The following is a 19,366-nucleotide window of genomic DNA, read 5'->3' on the forward strand; positions in this document are numbered from 1 at the left end:
TCTGGTCCAATTTCTTCTGACACTCAGATCTGCTTGTCGCGCCCGCGCATATGAATGTCGTGCTCGCGACTTCAGCTCGCGCCTGCGTATATGAATGTCGCGCTCGCGACTTCAGCTCGCGCCCGTGCATATGGAAGGTGCGCTCGCGAGTTTTTCTTGCAAATCTTCTGACTCTCTTTTCTAATTGTCGCGCTCGCGCTTGTGAATGTCGCGCTCGCGACTTGGGCATTTTTCTTTGTTGAGACTTGCTTCGTAGCGCGACTTGGGCGTGCCACTTAGCACGGCTAGGGCGTGCTTGGTTCTGGATTTCCACTTTTTCCTACAAAAACTCTTAACTAAACAAAAGAACACTTATGGAGAAAATTTGGGATTTTGACAAATAAAATAGGGAATAAAAATAAATAAATGGACGAAAATTTAATAAAAATAGATGGGTTGTCTCCCATGAGCACTTTTGTTTAATGTCGTTAAGTTCGACGCACTTATCTTAATTTAGGCTAAGCAAGACCAATTGTAGTCATGATGGGTTCAAAGGTTTCATTATAATAGCTTCTCAAACGTTGAGCATTTACCTTGAAACTTCGATTCGACTTACCATCCACTATTTCAATCGCGCCATGAGGAAAGATTTCCTTGATTGTGAATGGTCCAGACCATCTAGAGCGCAACTTACCAGGAAATAACCGAAGTCTAGAGTTATAGAGCAACACCTGCTGGCCTACCTTTAGATCCCTCATGATAATGCGCTTATCATGCCATTGTTTAGTGCGATCTTTGTATATTTTGGCATTTTCATAAGCGTGAAGGCGCATTTCATCCATCATGTTTAGCTGTAGCAATCGCTTTTGACCAACCTCCTTTGCATTAAAGTTAAAAAATTGAATGGCCCAAAACGCCTTATGTTCTAACTCTACAGGAAGATGACAAGCCTTACCATACACCATGCGATATGGAGACAAACCTATAGGCGTTTTGAATGCCGTTCTGTAGGTCCATAGAGCATCGTCTAGCTTTTTGGACCAATCCTTTCTCGGTTGTCCAACAGTGGTTTCGAGGATCTTTTTGATTTCTCTGTTAGTGACCTCTACTTGTCCACTGGTTTGAGGATGATATGGAGTACCTACACGATGAGTGACACCATATTTTGCAAGAAGGGAGTCTAAATATCTATTACAAAAATGCTTACCTCCGTCCGTGATTATCGCCCTGGGAGTTCCATGCCTTGTAAAAATGTTTTTCTTGATGAAGCTCATCACACTTTTGGCATCGTTATTTGGAAGAGCAACAGCTTCTGCCCACTTTGACACATAATCCACCGCCACTAGAATGTATTGATTTGAATATGATGGTGGAAAAGGTCCCATAAAGTCCAGACCCCATACATCGAAGATTTCGACTTCAAGGATGCTGTTCAGGGGCATTTCATGTCTCTTCGAAATGTTACCTAACCTTTGACAACGATCACAAAGACGAACATAGTTATAAGCATCTTTAAAAAGATTAGGCCAATACAAACCACTTTCTAGTATACGCGCAGCTGTCTTGTTTGCTCCAAAGTGGCCTCCACATTCCATTGAATGGCAGAATTTAAGGACACTTTCTATTTCAGTTTCCGGTATACATCTCCTGAAGAGCTGATCACTACAATACTTGAACAAAAATGGCTCCTCCCAATAGTAGAATTTGATATCATGAAAAAATTTTTTTCTTTGTTGGTAAGAAAAATTGGGAGGAGGAATTTTGCAAACAAGATAATTAACAATGTCAGCGTACCAGGGGGTTTGAGCATTTGCCACTAGAAGAAGTTGCTCATGAGGAAAGCTTTCATTGATTTGTAGCTCGCTTGTGTCTTCTTCCCCCAATTCAAGCCTGGAAAGATGGTCAGCAATGAGGTTCTCGGTCCCCTTTTTGTCGCGAATTTCTAGGTCAAACTCTTGCAATAGAAGTACCCAACGAATGAGTCTTGGCTTTGCATCTTTCTTTTCCAGCAAGTATTTGATGGCGGAGTGATCTGTGTAGACTATTGTTTTAGCTCCAATTAGATATGCCCTGAATTTGTCAAAAGCAAAAACAATAGCTAGCAGTTCCTTTTCCGTAGTTGCATAATTTAATTGTGCATCATTCAATGTGCGAGTTGCATAATAGATAACATGCAACTTCCTGTCTTTTCTTTGTCCAAGAACAGCTCCTACAGCATGATCACTAGCATCACACATGAGTTCAAAGGGTAAAGTCCAATCTGGTGTGGTGATGATCGGGGCTGAGATTAACTCCTTCTTTAACCTGTTAAAAGCATCTAAACAATCTTTGTCAAATTCAAAAGGAACATCTTTAACTAGTAGATTGCAAAGAGGTTTAGTGATTTTTGAGAAATCCCTTATGAATCTCCTGTAAAATCCTGCATGCCCAAGAAAACTTCTTATGCCCTTCACTGTGTTAGGGGGAGGTAGTTTTTCAATTACCTCAATTTTTGCCTTTTCTACTTCAATCCCCCTTTGAGAGATTTTATGCCCTAGGACAATACCTTCACTAACCATGAAGTGACATTTTTCCCAATTTAACACAAGATTAGTATCTTCACATCGTTGCATTACTAAAGATAAATTATGAAGGCATGCATCGAAGGAAGAACCAAACACAGAAAAATCATCCATGAATATTTCAATAAATTTTTCCACCATATCAGAAAAGATGGACATCATGCACCTTTGAAAGGTTGCAGGGGCATTGCATAGCCCAAAAGGCATTCTCCTATAGGCAAAAGTGCCATAAGGACAAGTGAATGTAGTTTTCTCTTGGTCTTCAGGGGCTATAGGTATTTGGAAGTACCCTAAATAGCCATCTAAGAAACAATAAAAAGGATATCCTGCAAGCCTTTCAAGCATTTGATCAATAAAGGGAAGGGGAAAGTGATCTTTGCGTGTTGCTTTATTTAATTTTCTATAATCTATACACACACGCCAACCTGTGACTGTTCTTGTGGGGATTAATTCATTTTTTTCATTAGAAATAACAGTCATACCTCCCTTCTTTGGAACAACTTGGACAGAACTTACCCAATTACTGTCTGAAATTGGATAAATGATGCAGCATCAAAGAGTTTAATAATTTCAGCCTTAACTACCTCCTTCATGTTAGGATTCAGTCGCCTTTGATGCTCGATTGAAGGTTTGTAGTCTTCTTCCATTAAGATTTTATGCATGCACACACTTGGGCTTATTCCTTGTAGATCTGAGATAGACCATCCTAATGCTTTCTTGTGCCTTTGTAAAACCTGCAACAACCTTTCCTCTTGATCAAGCGTTAAGTGAGAAGAAATAATAACAGGAAAAGAATGGTTCTCACCTAGAAATGCATGTTTTAAATGAGGTGGAAGTTGTTTCAGTTCATGCTTAGGAAGTTCCTTTTCTTTTTCATTCAAGATGCTTGACTCATTAGCATTATTTTCAACATGCAAAGTGGTCTCCACACATTCATCGACTACGTCAATTCTAAAACAGTCTCCATGATCCATAGGGAGTTTACAAGATTTAAGTACATCAAATACAATCTCTTCCTGTCCAACTCTAAGAGTCAACTTACCCTCAATAGACATCTATCAATGCTCTTGCAGTTGCAAGAAAAGGTCTTCCAAGGATTAGAGATCCTTCCCTGTCTTCATCAATATCAAGAATAACAAAATCAACAGGAAAGATGAATGTACCTACCTTTACAAGCACGTCTTCTACAATCCCTCTAGGATATTTAATTGAACGATCTGCTAATTGCAAAGACATCCTTGTTGGTTTGAGCTCTCCCATACCTAGCATCTTAAAAACTTCATAGGACATAAGATTAATGCTAGCACCTAAATCTGCCAAAGCCTTTTCAAAGTCAAGATTACCAATGTTATAAGGGATAGAAAAACTTCCTGGATCTTTTAACTTTGGAGGCAGTTTGTTTTGGATAATTGCACTGCACTCCTCAGTTAACATCACTGTTTCTTGATCATCAATTTTTCGTTTCTTGCTCAAGATATCTTTTAGGAATTTAGCATAGCTAGGCATTTGAGCAAGAGCTTCAGCAAAAGGAATATTGATTTGAAGCTTCTTAAACACATCCAGAAACTTGAGGAAGCTCTTGTCATCTTGTGCTTTCTTTAATCTTTGTGGAAAGGGAACAGGGGGAACATAGGGTTTTACCTTTTCTTTTTCCTCTAAATCAATGATAGGCACTTTTGATTGTTCTTTTTCCTCCTTTTCTTTCCTCAGTGGTTCATCTAATTGTTTGCCACTCCTCAAGGTGATAGCCTGCACTTGTTCTTTTGGATTCTTTTCAGTATTGCTAGGTAACGTACCTTGAGGTCGAGATGCCATCATGTTTACGAACTGCCCTAACTGAATCTCCAAATTCCTGATTGCAGCTTGCTGGATTTTATGGTTCTCCCTGGTTTCATTCATGAATTCCATGTGTGATTTGGAGAGGGCAGTGAGGAGGTCATCATGAGATTTCTTTTCTGGAGGGTGGAACCTTGGGGGTGCATTCAAGGCATTGTTAGGATTACCATAAGATAGGTTAGGATGATTCCTTAACCTGTTATCATATGAATTTGAATAAGGGTAATTCTTTCTTCCTTGATTCATCACATAGTTCACTTGCTCCAAAGTCTGCGGATTTAAGGAGTCCATGATGCATTCCCCAATTCCATGTTGTCCATTGCACCTATCACACACTTGCATAATCGAATTCACAGGATTAGTAGTTAACATGTCCAATTTCCTTACCATGTTATCTACCTTGGCATTAAGTGCTGTAATGGCGTCTATTTCATAGACTCCTGCGGTTCTTCTTCTTTCGGTATTATTTTGGTAGTGGCTGTTGCTTGCCATCTCCTCTATCAATTCATAAGCTTCATCAATTCCTTTTTTTTCAAAAGATCCACCTGCAGCTGCATCTAGAGTAATTTTGATGTTAGGAGATAATGCATTATAAAAAGTTTGTACCTGTAGCCACTTGGGCAAACTGTGATGCGGGCACTTCCTTAGCAAGTCCTTGAATCTTTCCCAAGCTTCGTACAAGCTCTCTTGATCATGATGAGCAAATGTCATTATCTCATTACGCAGCTTGGTGGTTTTTGAGGATGGGAAGAATTTAGCTAGGAATTTTTGAGCTAATTCATCCCATGTTGTAAAACTTCCAGCGGGACACGATTGTAACCATGATCTAGCTTTATCCCTAAGAGTAAAAGGAAAAAGCCTCAACTTGATTGCATCTTCAGAAACACCATTTTGTTTGAATGTGTCACAAATTTCCAAAAAATTGGTGATGTGAGCATTAGGATCTTCACTAGGCAAACCTCCATATTGGATCGAGGTAGAGAGCATTTGGATAATTGCAGGTTTAATCTCAAAGTTATTAGCTTCTACCCTAGGTCTTGTAATACTTGAGGTTGTCCCATTCAGATTAGGTGTTGTATAATCCCTTAAGGTACGAATCGGATGTTAAAGTGGTGGTCCAACTACGTTTTCGTTTCTGTTTTCGTTTTCGTTGGCCATGTCTGCTTGTTGTTCGAGTTTTATTTCTCTTGCTTTTCTTGCAGCGTTGTGCCTACAAAAGGTTCTTTCAATTTCTGGGTCAAAGACTAGAGGTTCAGTCGTCCTTGATCTTCTTCGCATAAAACACCTGGAACAGCACTTAAAAGAAAATTAAATAAAAACAAAAGAGTGTCTAAATTAATAACAGGGTAATTCGTATTGATATTGATACGCCAATCCCCGGCAATGGTGCCAAAAACTTGACAGCGGTTTTCGCAAGTGTACGAAATCGCAACAAGTAATATAGAGTAAGAAAGTATCGTATCCACAGGGATTGTTTATCAATTACCAAAATTATGTTAACCTATTATTATTTAGACGATGATAAAAGGAATTCGCTGTAAAGTAAATAAAATTCAAAGTAAAAGAGATCAAACACAAAATTTAGGTGAAAAGAAATCAGGGGATTAAGCTACTAGGGAATTTGATTTCATTTAATTCTATCCAGCTTATTCTATTAGTTCATTAATCAAGTTTAATTGTTCAAGTAGGAGAAAACAACCCTAAGGTTACTAACAAGCTCTCCCGATTTATTGTTAGCTATTCTAATCCAATTTAATCACCTATCTTAATAGTGAAATTAAACATGAATCAGATCATTAGGTTTTATGGTTGTTTTATGAATTCACAACTTAATACTTTATTAACTTATGAAAGCCCCCCTTGAGTCAAACCATATAGTTTCCACATCAAGTTATTATTCTCAAGTAAATTATTACCTTGTTCATATCAATAACCCTTCTCCCGAATGTGATTATTGAAATAATTCAATCCAGGGGAATTTTTCTGCCTGGAAGCCTTAAGCACAATAATAAGTTATAACAAGAACAAAGAAAAATAAATCTAATATTATAAGCTGAAATCGAATTAAATTACATCAAATCCCTTGTATAAAAGTTTAGCTAGACATAGTAATTAAATTAAGCTCAATCATACTTGAATCATTCATTATATTTAAAGACAATAATAAAGAAAGAAACAAGATGAAGAGTTTAGAATAAAAACTGTATCACAACTATGTTGATGGCTTCCTTGAATCTTAGCACAATTATTTGAAGCTTGAAATCTTTGAGAAGAAGAGAATTATGTAAAGTGTTGCACAAAAAACGAGATCCCCTACTATGAGAAGTTCCTCCCTTTATATAGAGATCCTGAAGGCAAGTCTGACTCCTTTTAGGAAAATAGAATCCTTATTTAGCACAAAATCCTTTATAGGAGATCATAACTGTTTAGGCTCTTGATTTCTTCTTGATTAGGACTCCTTTTTCTTCAAGAATAGGTCCAGGTCTTGTTTAGTGTGTTTAGGAAACTCCCTGAAGTCGGCCCATGTGAGAAAGGCTTGATTTGCGTGTTAAATTCACGCTGGTTCCGCCTGGGCAGCACGGGCGTGCTTCATGGCACGGGCTGGGCGTGCTGTAGTCTTGAGGTCTGGCTAGAGTTGCCATGGGCGTGCTATGCTTGACACGCCCTGGTCCCATTGTAGCATGGCCGTGCCTTTTGACACACCCTGGCCGTGCTCTCTTCTGTCTCTCCTTTGGTTTACTTGGCTTCTAGCACGGGCGTGCCTTCCAGCACGGGCTGGGCGTGCTAGAAGCTAAGTGCCTTGCATTCTAAAGTTCTTTTCTGCGCCAAATTTCTGCAATTTTCTCTTAGATCAAGCGGATTAAAGACTAAGGAAGCTTTTAAACACAATTATACTAAAAGTGATTTAGAATTAAATTAAAGAAGTAAAAACTTACTAAAATTCTAATAAAAACTATATTAAAAACACTATAAAATTTACACTTATCAAACTGCAGCAGTTGTAAGCCGACTCTCTATGGTCCAAACTCAAAACCTGCGAGTTAAACAGGTAACTCGCTGAGCAAAGAAAGCTCAGTGGATATCTCAACATATAAAGAAACAATTAAACACATACATGTATAGAAAGAACCATGTAAACACATATGGCACATATAAGCACACACATCATGATACTTTCATGATACCTTGATTATCTTTTGTACTGTTTATAATACTGTATAATTCATGAAATGTTATGTCAAGATATCTGTATGGCTCCATAAGGTTATAGTGAAACCGAAGTGATAAGAAAAACTATATGAAACTGGATGAATACTGTATGCTTGGCTGCTATGGCCCATATAATCATATCCACTCAACGGCCTGTAGCCGGAGTATCAAACTGTATGAGGTGCAGATCTGCTATCCTATGTCGCAACATAGCCTTATCTACATGGTTTCTACCTAACCTCAATGGAGCATAATGTGAGTATGTCAATAATATAACACAACATCATATTAATAGGTCATAACGTCATAATTCATAATGTTTATTTGATTTCACATCATTTGCATGCTTGCATGTTGTTTTGATCCATGTTCTAATGTTGTATTTTGGTGTTAAAATGATTGGAGGCATATAAGTGAAGCAAAGGAATACAATTGCATTGAAAAAGAAGTCCAAAAGTGCATGAAAATACAAGTCGCGAGCGCGCCTTGCAAAGTCGCGAGCGCGTAATGCACACCTGAAGGTCAGTGAGTTTCCAGGTGAAAGTCGCGAGCGCGCACTTGAAAGTCGCGAGCGCGTAGAGTGCAAAATGAGAGACAGTGAGTTATTGAGCACAAGTCGCGAGCGCGTACTTGAAAGTCGCGAGCGCGAGAAGTGCCAAATGAGAGACAGTGAGTTCCCAGGCCAAATTCGCGAGCGCGCGATGAAGGTCGCGAGCGCTTACAGGCCAAGGGCCAAGTACGCGAGCGCGCACTTGAAAGTCGTGAGCGCGAGAAGTGCCAAATGACAGTCAGAGAGTTTGCGAGCACAAGTCGCGAGCGCGCATTTGAAAATCGCGAGCGCGAGGTGTGCAACGCGAACTCTTCATGCGATTCGCGCGCGCTTCGCGTTTTCCAGCCTGCACAGTCTGTACTCTTTTGGTCATATCTCTCAATATACAACTCCGATTTGAATGATTCAAAAACCCATGTAAAGCTAACACATAGAGGAACAAATAACTCTTAATAACACTTCCTAATTCCATCATTAAATGGGGTCAAAATCAAGATGAAGTTACTGGTAAAATTTTCCAGCAAAACCTGTTTCAACATAAACTCAATATTCACTTCATTTATTCAATACCTCCCCTGTTCTCCCCTGTTTCTCACCATTACCAGTCCTCCCACTCAACATGAAGCAATATTGTCTCACTAGCAACACACCACAAAATTCTCATGCAAAGAAAATGGAAAAATAACAAGAGATATCAAACCTTTACTCCAAAAAGCTTGAGCTCCTCTTTAACTTCTTTTTTCTACACTCTTTGAACTCCCTTCACCTATAAATAAGAATTCTTATAAATTCTAAAATAATAGCACCAAATGATTCAATTATGAACTTCAAGAAGGTTTACTTACTTGGATAGAAGAAAAATTGAAGTTAAGGCTTAACTACCATTAAAATTGAAAGGAAGGTGGAAGAGGAAAGGAAGAAAATGAAGAAGATGAAGATAAAGATGAAAAATGGGAAAGTGAAGTGATAATCATGGGTAGGCCATCAAAAATCAAAGGATTTATGTAAAACTTCCTAAATGGTACCTCAATTAGCAAAAGGCTATCACTTAATACCCAAGCTTGATCTTTTAATGCAAATAAATCCTCACCCATATGCTTTGATCTTTTTCTCTCACTCAAGTAACTCCACTTATAAACCCATTCTACCCCAACCGGGTTTGGTTCAACTCGACTCAACTCGACTACTCAACTCTATGCTAAGACTCGACTCGGTAGGATGTCACAATTAGCTTGAGGCCAATAAGGAGAAGAATGGCAATGCTCAACCTTATATCTATATAACAACTGACTGACGTCTGCTTGGAAGTGAGAACCATTGTCTATTACTGTGTGATGAGGAACACCATAGCGACAGAAAATGTTCTGCTCAATAAATCTAGCCACCTGTTTGGCAGTCAAAGTTTTGTAGGACTGAGCTTCAATCCATCTGGAAAAGTAGTCCACAATGACTAAGATATACTGATGACCATTTGATGCTACCGGCGTGATCTTACCAATAACATCTATACCCCAGGCTGAAAAAGGCCAAGAAGGAGTTGTTGGATGGAGCTCAACAGCAGGCAAATGATTTTTGTTATCGTGGTACTGGCAGGCTTTGCAATGACTATCATAGCTGACACAGTCACCTTCCATCTGCATCCAAAAGTAGCCTTGCCTCATAATCTTTCTGGCCAAACTCATGCCACTTAAATGGGTACCACAGACTCCATCATGGATCTTCTTCATTATCTCTTCTCCTTCCTTCTTGCCTACACATCTTAGAAGCATTCCATTCCAGGCCTTCCTATACAGTTCACCATCGGCTAGGACATACTTCAAAGCCATTTTCCTTAGAACCGATTGGTATTCTTTTGTTGCATCATCAGAAAAGGTTCCATCTTTCATGTATTGCAAAATATCCATAAACCAAGGTTCTTCCTCTGACTCAACTTGATTCACAAAATGTTCTTCATAGCATTGTATATTTGCTGCGGTAATGATAAATGGCTTCTTTGGGATCTTACTCAAATCCTGCCACGCTGAGGCTAGTTTTGCCAAAGCATCTGGGATTCTATTACGAGTTCTACCTATGTGAGTAAAAGTGATATTGTCAAAGAGTGCTGCTTTCTTTAACAAGTATTTAACATAGGGCTTCAGCCTATCTTCCTCAACTTTCCATCTTTCACTGGCATGCTCAATCACCAACAATGAGTCTCCTATCACCTCAACCTCCTTAGCGCCCGTTGCAAGAAGAGACTCGATTCCCATAATACATACTTCGTATTCTGCCATATTATTGGTGATTGGGAACAACAACCTTTTGCACATTGTTGTCACCTCGCCATTGGGCGCTTCTATCACAATACCAGCTCCAGCTCCATTCCTGTTGGCTGATCCGTCCAAGTATAGTTTCCAAATCCCTTTTTCAACACATAACAAATGTTCGTCTAGAAATTCTAGTTCCCATGGTTCATCATCTGCGATGGGATTCTCAGCCAGGAATTCTACAACAACCCAACCTTTGACCGTCTTCTTTGTGACAAACTCCGCATCTACACTGGACATCTGAATTAACCATTTGGACAACTGTCCTTCTAGAGTAGGTGTTTTCTGAAGATACTTCATAGGATCAATTTTAGAAACAAAGGTGATCCTGAAAGAATCAAAATAAGGCCTCAACTTCTTGATCGACCAGACCACTGCCATACATGTCTTCTCTATCAAATTATACTTCTCCTCAATAAGCAGTAATTTCTTACTGATATAATAGATGGCCTTTTCTACTCCAGCAGCATTTGGCTGTGTCAACATAGCCCCAACTCCTGCATCCTCTACAGACAAGTACAGAATCAAAGGTTCTCCCAGTCTAAGAGAACTTAACACTGGTGGATTCATCAAGTACTCCTTTAATACCTCGTCTCCACTCGGACCATTGTTTCTTCGATCCTTTCAGACGAGCGATGTCATCCACATTGTCCGTTTCCTCAAGTCATATAAGTGGCTTTGTTCTCTTTGATTCCTCAATCGATTGGACAAGTACAATACCAATGTTTTGAAGTATTCCATGGTCAGCACCATTCTGGGGGCAAGAAGTGATAAGAACCTTCACCATTCTCCCATCACAGAAGTAATCACAGAATTTTTAGTCTTTCATTAAGAAGAAATTCTATTTCAGCTAATAAGGGCATCAATTCTCTCAAGCAGGGGGCAAAATCCTCCAAGTCGGATTCAGGGGCAAGTGTTATAAAAAAAAACATACACAACCCAGGGTGGAACCCAACCATCATCAACCTCTTTTACACAAACCCAGGGTAGAACCCGGTTAATGGTTAACCTTTTTCTTACATGAAACCTAGGGTGAAGCCCCAACCAATAACCAACCATTTTTCATCCAAAACCAAGCCATTTGATCATTTCGACTTTAGGTGGACCCTTGGTTCTTAAAGAAAAGAAACAAAAATAAACAAAATCTTTGTTCAAGCCCTCATTAAGAGGCAAAACATCTTTTCAAGCCCTCATTAAGAGGCAAAACATCTTTTCAAGTCCTCTAAGAGGCAAAATCTCTTTTCAAGCCCTCATTAAGAGGCAAAGCATCTTTTCAAGCCCTCATTAAGAGGCAAAACATCTTTTCAAGTCCTCTAAGAGGCAAAACATCTTTTTAAGCCCTCATTAAGAGGCAAAATCTCTTTTCAAGCCCTCATTAAGAGGCAAAACATCATTTCAAGTCCTCTAAGAGGCAAAATCTCTTTTCAAGCCCTCATTAAGAGGCAAAACATCTTTTCAAGCCCTCATTAAGAGGCAAAATCTCTTTTCAAGCCCTCATTAAGGGGAAAACCTCTTTTTTTCAAGTCCTCCAAGAGGCAAAATTTCTTTTTAAGTCCTCAAAGAGGCAAAAACATCTCTAAGTTGCAAACATAAATACATGCATTTGATCATTTCATTTCAAAGAAAAAAACAACGGCGGGGTTTCCTCCTCTGCCCATCCTCAAAATTTGCTCCTTCAGACAGCCACTGGCTCTCATAAATCATTTTTATGATAGCCAGTGGGGGGCAACTGTGAATACTCAAATTTTGAGTCTCAAAAAGCCCGTTTTCCTGGACTGCAAACAGTTCGGCCGGAGAAGCCTCCGGAACGAAAAAACTAGAAAGTCTGTCGGCCGCAGCGGTGGCAGCCGCTATCGCCGGCGGCGACAGCGGCTGCGGTCGCCTGTGAATACCCAAATTTTGAGGCTCAAAGAGCCAGTTTTCCCGGATTGCAAATAGTCCGGCTGGACCAAAGGCCATTTTGGAAGTTCACCGAAAGTGTGCCAATATGGTACTTGAAACGTCCGGGACATCGCGAGGATCGCGGAACTGGTCCCGGAATTTTTTTCGGAGGTCCGGAGCTCCCGAAAAAGCCTTCGGAGCGAGAATCAGCAAAACCACCAGGCACGGCGGCCCAGCCACCGAGCCCTGGAGGCCCGAGCCGCCGAGCCCCGGCGGCCCGGCCACCGAACCCAGCCGCCGAACCCCGGCAGCCCGGCCGCAGAGACCGGCCGCCGAAACAGTCCGTTTTTCGCCTATAAATAGTGGCCCCGGGCCTTCTGTTTTCGACACTCAGTCTGTGTTGACGGACGCTCCTTCTCCCTTACGCTCCTTGCGATTCTTTACTGCTTTTCTGCATTTTTATTCAGCTTTATTATTTTCTTGCTTTGTTATTTGGTCATTTAAAATTAAATTAATTAATATTCCCTTAACGAGGAGCTTAACCTGGAGTTAAGAAGTGGCCGTCGATTAAATCAAGTACGTGAACTAAACTCTGCCTATTTAATTTTAGCATTTCATACATTCTTCTCTTCTACTCCTAATAATTCTATAACTGCATAAATGCATTCATGACATCTTTAGGCAAATAAACTGCCATGAATAAATAAGTGTAGGCTAAATGCCCGGTTAAAAAATAATCGTGGTATTAAAGCCTAAATCCGATAATATTGGCTTAAAATACCTAGTTAATTAATAGCTATGGTATAATCGCCTTTATTTCGAACAAATCTGGCTTAAGTCCAATTAATCAATAATTGTGGCTAAAAAGCCTTAATCAATCACGTTTTGGCAACAAATTGCCTACAATTAAATCAACCACATTTTGGCAACAAATTGCCCACGGTTCAATCAATTTTTGGCAAACAAATTGCCTATAAATTAGATTAACCACTTTTTAGCGACAAATCGCTTAAATCAGAAGCTTTGGCGAAATGCCTTAGAATTAATCAATCTTTTGGCTAAAAGCCTTCAAACAATCATTTTGGCGACAATCGCCTAAATCACATCAACTTTTGGCAAAAATTGCCTAAATCAATTCATTTTGGCTAAAAGCCTTAAATCAGTCATTCTGGCGACAAACGCCCGAATAATCACTTTTGGCAAACAAATTGCCTAAATCTTTTGGCTAAACGCCTTCCAATACCAACTTTTGGCACAAATGCCTTAATCACTTTGGCGACAAATCGCCTAACCCATTTTTGGCAATAAATTGCCTAAATCAATTTATTTCGGCTAAAAGCCTTCAAACAATCATTTTGGCGACAATCGCCTAAATCACATCAATTTTGGCAACAATTGCCTAAATCATTCTTTTTGGCTAAAAGCCTTAAATCAACAATTTTGGCATCAAATGCCTAAAAGTCAATCAATCTTCAGGCAAAATGCCTAAACAAAATGCACGAAGCATACACACACCCATGCATTGAGCATACCCATTCAAAGCCCTTTTAAAAAGGCATATCGAACTATGAGGACTTTGATCTTCCATTCAAACGGAAGTACGTAGGCACATTGGGATTTAACCCCGAGCGGCAAGTCAAAATCACATAAACACTTTCACTGGTCCAATTGCATCATTTACCCTGCAAATGATTCATTGTTTTGGTTAGTTCATCAGCATGACATAGTCTCGGGATCCACCTCAGGTTCGTAGACCATGCCTTAACTTTGGGTTAATTAATCTAGCATTTAGGTTAATTAAAATTGGAGTCACTTAGGGTTTTTTCCTAGTTTACCCTAAAATAATTAAACAAGGTGGCGACTCACACACTCACGTGCATTTCTGCCCTTAGTCACATGCATTCATATGCCATGATATTTGGGGGAGGGGTTCACATCATCACAGCTATCTTTAATGGTTTGTACTACTTCGTCGGCACCAGGAGCATCCTCAGTCTCTAGGGCAGCTTTTTCTTTCATTTTTGTGTGCTTTGACATCTCCAGCATCTTCCTCTCGGCTTCCTCTGCATCTTCTACTGCTAGCAATGATTGGAGGATCCTCGCCTTGGACTTATGCTCTTGAATCATCTTTGAAGCTTCGTCCCCAATCCCAAGAAAGTCTTCAAACTCTGGCATTTTTTGGGACCATTCTGAGCCACTTCCTGGTTGAACCATGCCAATCATAAATTGTGTACCATCCACTAATTGTTCAAAGGAAGGCTCTGGAGACTTGATGATCTGTTCCTCAAAATCTGTCATAAAAATCTCTAAGCCTGGATACGTCTTTCCTCTGCTCTAAAACCCTTCGGAAGCCTCTAGGGTAAAGAAAATCCTATTCAATCCCGGTTCTTTCTTCGGAGACTGAACTTCACACTTCTCTTTCTTCCTGTTCTTTGAGTACCCCAAACCGTATCGGTGCTTCTAACCACATGAAGATGGCACTGGTTCAAACCTGCCTTGCAAATCTCGGCCTAACCCCTTGCCGTACTTCCATTGCATTTTCTTCATCATCTTTCAGGAGAAAGGGCTCATCCTATTAACTGCACTTTTCTCTTCAGTGGTTATAACATTGTCAATTATAGCCACTTGAAATCCAGATAAGGGCACAACTGCCTCTAAACTTTCCACAGCAGCAACATTTAGTTCTTCCTGAGCGTTAATTGTTACAACATCAGTGCCCTAAGGTATCTTGACCTTTCTGTGCAATGTGGATGGAATCGCACCCAAAGGATGAAACCACGGCCTTCCCAACAGCAAAGCATAATTAGCCAAGATTTCCAAGACTATCACTTCCACCTAACTCTCTACTACTCCTGTTGAAATCTTTGCTCTGAATATTCCCTTAGCACTATGCATGGTGTTATCATAAGCTTTTACAACCATGGGAGATGGCTTGAGCTTCGACTCTTCAATCTTGAACTTGGATAACATTTTTAGCGGACAAACGCACAATGCTGACCCATTATCAACCATCACATTACGGGTCTCTCTTCCATTAACACCAACTTGGATGTATAGAGGTTTAAAATGGTTCCTACCTTCGGGAGGAAGATCGAAATCGAAGAAAGTTACCTCACCTATCCTGCGCTACAGCACGTTAATCATATCCACACTCTGAATTCTTGCAGGAACTCTGACGAACGTCATAGCCTCCAACAGAGCTTCTCTGTGTTCTTTCGAAGCTACCAATAAATCCCATAACGAGATGTCAGCCTTAGTCCTCTGTAATTGACTTAGTACTGAATTTGCTGTCACCCCGCTCGGTACTCTGTTCTGGCTACTTTCACCTATTTCAGTAACCTTCTTCGGTGCTTTATCCCCTTCAACTTCCTTTTTCTTCTCTTTGAGTTGCTCTTCACCCTTCTCTGATATCTTCTTTTCTGTCCCATCAATGACAATTCCTTTTCCTCTGACCAGGGAATTGTTGTTAGGATTTTATACACGACCGCTCCGGGTCAAACTCTGGACACCAACTTCATTCACATCATCATCACTACTGTAATACCACTGGTTCGCTTGATCAGCCAAACTGTTCTGAATTGCTAGCTGAACCTGTTCATCTTCATTGTCTGGTATCTCCCTAATCTTGACTATGATACTCTTTTCTATCTGGACTTTCACTGGCTTCCTTTCCACTTCTTCTTCACTGCTGCAGTCATCCCAAATGTTTAAAATAGCATACATCCTCTCTTCCAATTCCGCCTCTGCCAATACCAACTCTTCAGGCAAACCACTTCCAATCGCATTAACTGATCCACCTGTTTGAGACTTGTGAGACGGATAGTTATACTGGTACTGGGGCAAAGGATTATTCCGCGTGCTCGGCTTACTACACTCAGAGGCTTAGTGATCTTCCCACTATCTATCAAATTTTGTATATCATGTCTGAGCTTGAAGCAATCATCGGTAGAATGACCTTTGCATTGATGATACTCACAGTCTTGATCAACAAAACTACCCCAAATAGGCCTAGATGGATCAATTGATAACATTGACAACACTCCATTCTTGATGCAAGATCTCATAACTGTGCTTAAAGGTCTACTTAAATCAGTGAATTCCCTTCTCATTTTCTCATTAACAGCTCCAACTATATTGCTACTCCCCGACTGGTTTGTAGCAGCATTACCAGCATTTCTATTCTGATCACCATAGGAAGACCGGTAATTACCAAACCCCCGGCTTTTCCTTTTCTCTTCGTTGTACAACTCTTCAATATTTAATCCAACCCTTTGTACCAGAGAAAAGTCGGTGAGAGGTTGAGCCAACATCCTCTCCTTAAAGTAAGGTAATAAGCTTCGACTAAAAATCCGGATCAACTCTTGATCCTTTGGCCTCGTCTGGACCATAAACAACTTTGTTCTCCATCTTCAATAGTAATCGGAGAAGCTTTCATCATTCCCTTGCTTTAAACTCTCCAAATCGCGGAGACCAAACTCATCACTATTATCTGTTTTAAAATGCTTGAGAAAAGCAGTCTGAAGCTTGACCCAATCTCTCTGTATCTCCACATCCAAACCGTCATACCATTTCTTATAGATCTTGTGCAACGTCTGAGGAAATGCCCGTAACACATCCTCTTCATCATACCGGTTCATCTGGACAACATGAATGAACTCAGACAAATGAGACCTTGGGTCATTATCTCCTTCGAATAAGGTATGTTTAAAGGTCTTGGAAAAAGTAGAACTTGTGGGCTTCAAGACATATTCGGCCGCATGAAAATTGGTGATTGGATCTTTTTCTTTCAAAACAGACATCTTCTCCACCTTATCCTTCAATTCTGCTAACTGCTTTATCAGATCGTTTTCAACCGGACCAACATTACCAATTGATGCTTGGTTACCCAAAGTGGGTTCTGGAGCCTCCCTTTCCACAACTATAGGGGAAGAGAGTTGATTACTTAAAGAAGGAGGAACATGATTTTGTGCCCTTTCTTGAGCAAAAGCAGTGGCTATTATATCAGATATAGCCTTTAACTGGGCCGGAGAAAGACCAATCTCATTCACACCACTGTCAGCCATCTCAACTACAACTAGATCTGAACCAGAAACTGAACCAGATAAACTTGAACTAACCACAGAACTAACCGAAGCACACTCGGGGATTGGGGACACTCTGACCAGACGTTGACCAAGATGTCGGTGCCACACTCCCGAAGTGATTTCCCGGAACGGATCAATTCTGGCTGATAAATAAAAGGACCTGAGTTAAAGGGGGTTCTGCATGTATGCATGAAGAATATAGGCACATAGGATGAGAAATGCAAATCTAATGTGCTAATAACCAGTATGGAAATAAGATCTCGTTTTTGACGACTGGACCTAAAATTCAGCATGAATAACATAGCAATAATTTACTTTGTAGTCAAGCATTTCTGACATTATCTGTCATCGATCGTTCCTTTTGGATTTAACAATCGGCTATTTTCTCTCGAGTCCCTAATTTTTGCCTTAGAATGAAAGAATTTCCAAGCGGGATATTCCTTATTATTTTTTTTTGTTTTTGTGTCCTTACTTTTTGCTTTGGAACAGATGGTCCCAAGCAGGATCTTATTTTAATTAATTACAAATTTTTGCAATCTCACGCTTACTTTCAAAAAACGTGAGAAATGTGAAAATTCAAAGGAATCACAAGCCCCTTATAACTCCCTTTTCTTTTGGGTATCAATTCACTATAAATGATTGCATTATGTTATTCAAAACGAATTAGAGGTCCACTCTCAAAATCAAGATCAAACGTCCATACCAAAAATTAGCTCTTATTAATGCATGGCTGAAATGAAAATATCACGTGATGCATGAATGTCACAGCATATGAACAGTTTATAACACGCAGGGAACGGGAGTTGGGAAATGCATGCCTTCCAACCTTATCTCTCCCGCACACGAATTCCATTGGTAAAAATTCTAACATCTGTTTCCTAGGATTTGGTATAATCTCGACAACCAGTAGGGGGTTTTGAGATTGGCGATATAAACTCTCGGAATGAATGCGACAGAACAACAGCAAACAGACTCAGGTTTTCCTTATGGGGAAGTGACTAGGGCTTTCAACTACATGCATGGGCTTTGGTCCATTGGGCTTACAAGGTCTGGGTTCCACAAACAGGATTCGGGCTTTCACGTGGGCCTACTCCTTTTGACGCACCTTTTAAGGTACTAGGCTTGCGATTGGTAAAATTGCTAATTCTCGAGTGGATGTGCCTAAAACGCAAGGTTTAGGCTGGATCCACCTCTGAAGTTAACAACAATACCGAGGGATAATTTCGGGTAGAAAGTGGTGAGAAGAAAGGAATGCAGTATGGATGCAAGAACTTAGAAGAATAAAGGAAAGCAAATAAACAAACAAGGACGATTAAAGAATTTTCCGACGGCTTTCTAACCAATTTTATTTCTAATTTTAGAAAACGTAGGCTTTTTAGAGTTAATTTCTAATTACAACCGACTAATTATTAAAAATAACCGGGGATTAGCGGCTGCATTCCTCAGCGGAGTCGCCAATCTATTTTTGTACCGCACCCCCGAGTGACTCGAAAACATCCTTTTATTTATTATTTTTATGTTGTTTATTTTGATGTGGAAAGTAATCTTATTATGGAAAGTGGTGATAAAACATTTTATTGGATACGATGCCGATAAATCGGTCTTATAAACAATTTTTGAGTCATCATCCATTATTTCGGCAATGGGACCGTTTTCAATTTTATTTTATAAAAAGAAGTGACTTCATTTTAAACCCAATTTTATTTAAGGCCAAATTATTAAAAAAAAGACTGGTCAGGCGCACCAATGCGATTCTGGGTAAGGGAATTAGGTACGCGACCCGTTGGAAGCCGACGCCGGGAAAAATCGGCCTCTTTTAACCTATGATTTCTAATTTATTTTAGTTAGAAAAGCCAAATTATTTATTTACTTAAACCCAACCCCAATGAATCGGACCGAGTTCTTATATGGAAAATTACTTAATCGCCCCAATCAAATCTAATTATCACATTTATAATC

General features: G+C 39.9%; 1 non-coding gene across 1 annotated transcript; it reads left to right on the top strand.

Moving 5' to 3' along the window:
• The first annotated feature begins 4,998 nt into the window (after positions 1-4,998).
• On the top strand, positions 4,999-5,105 carry LOC149496885 (small nucleolar RNA R71). The gene has a single exon (XR_016320694.1). It is a non-coding gene; the product is annotated as a small nucleolar RNA R71 (small nucleolar RNA).
• The last annotated feature ends 14,261 nt before the right edge of the window (positions 5,106-19,366 follow it).

This window comes from Jatropha curcas, chromosome 4 (genome assembly GCF_041381405.1).
Source record: "Jatropha curcas cultivar XTBG-Jc1 chromosome 4, XTBG_Jcur_1.0, whole genome shotgun sequence".
Taxonomy (NCBI): domain Eukaryota; kingdom Viridiplantae; phylum Streptophyta; class Magnoliopsida; order Malpighiales; family Euphorbiaceae; genus Jatropha; species Jatropha curcas.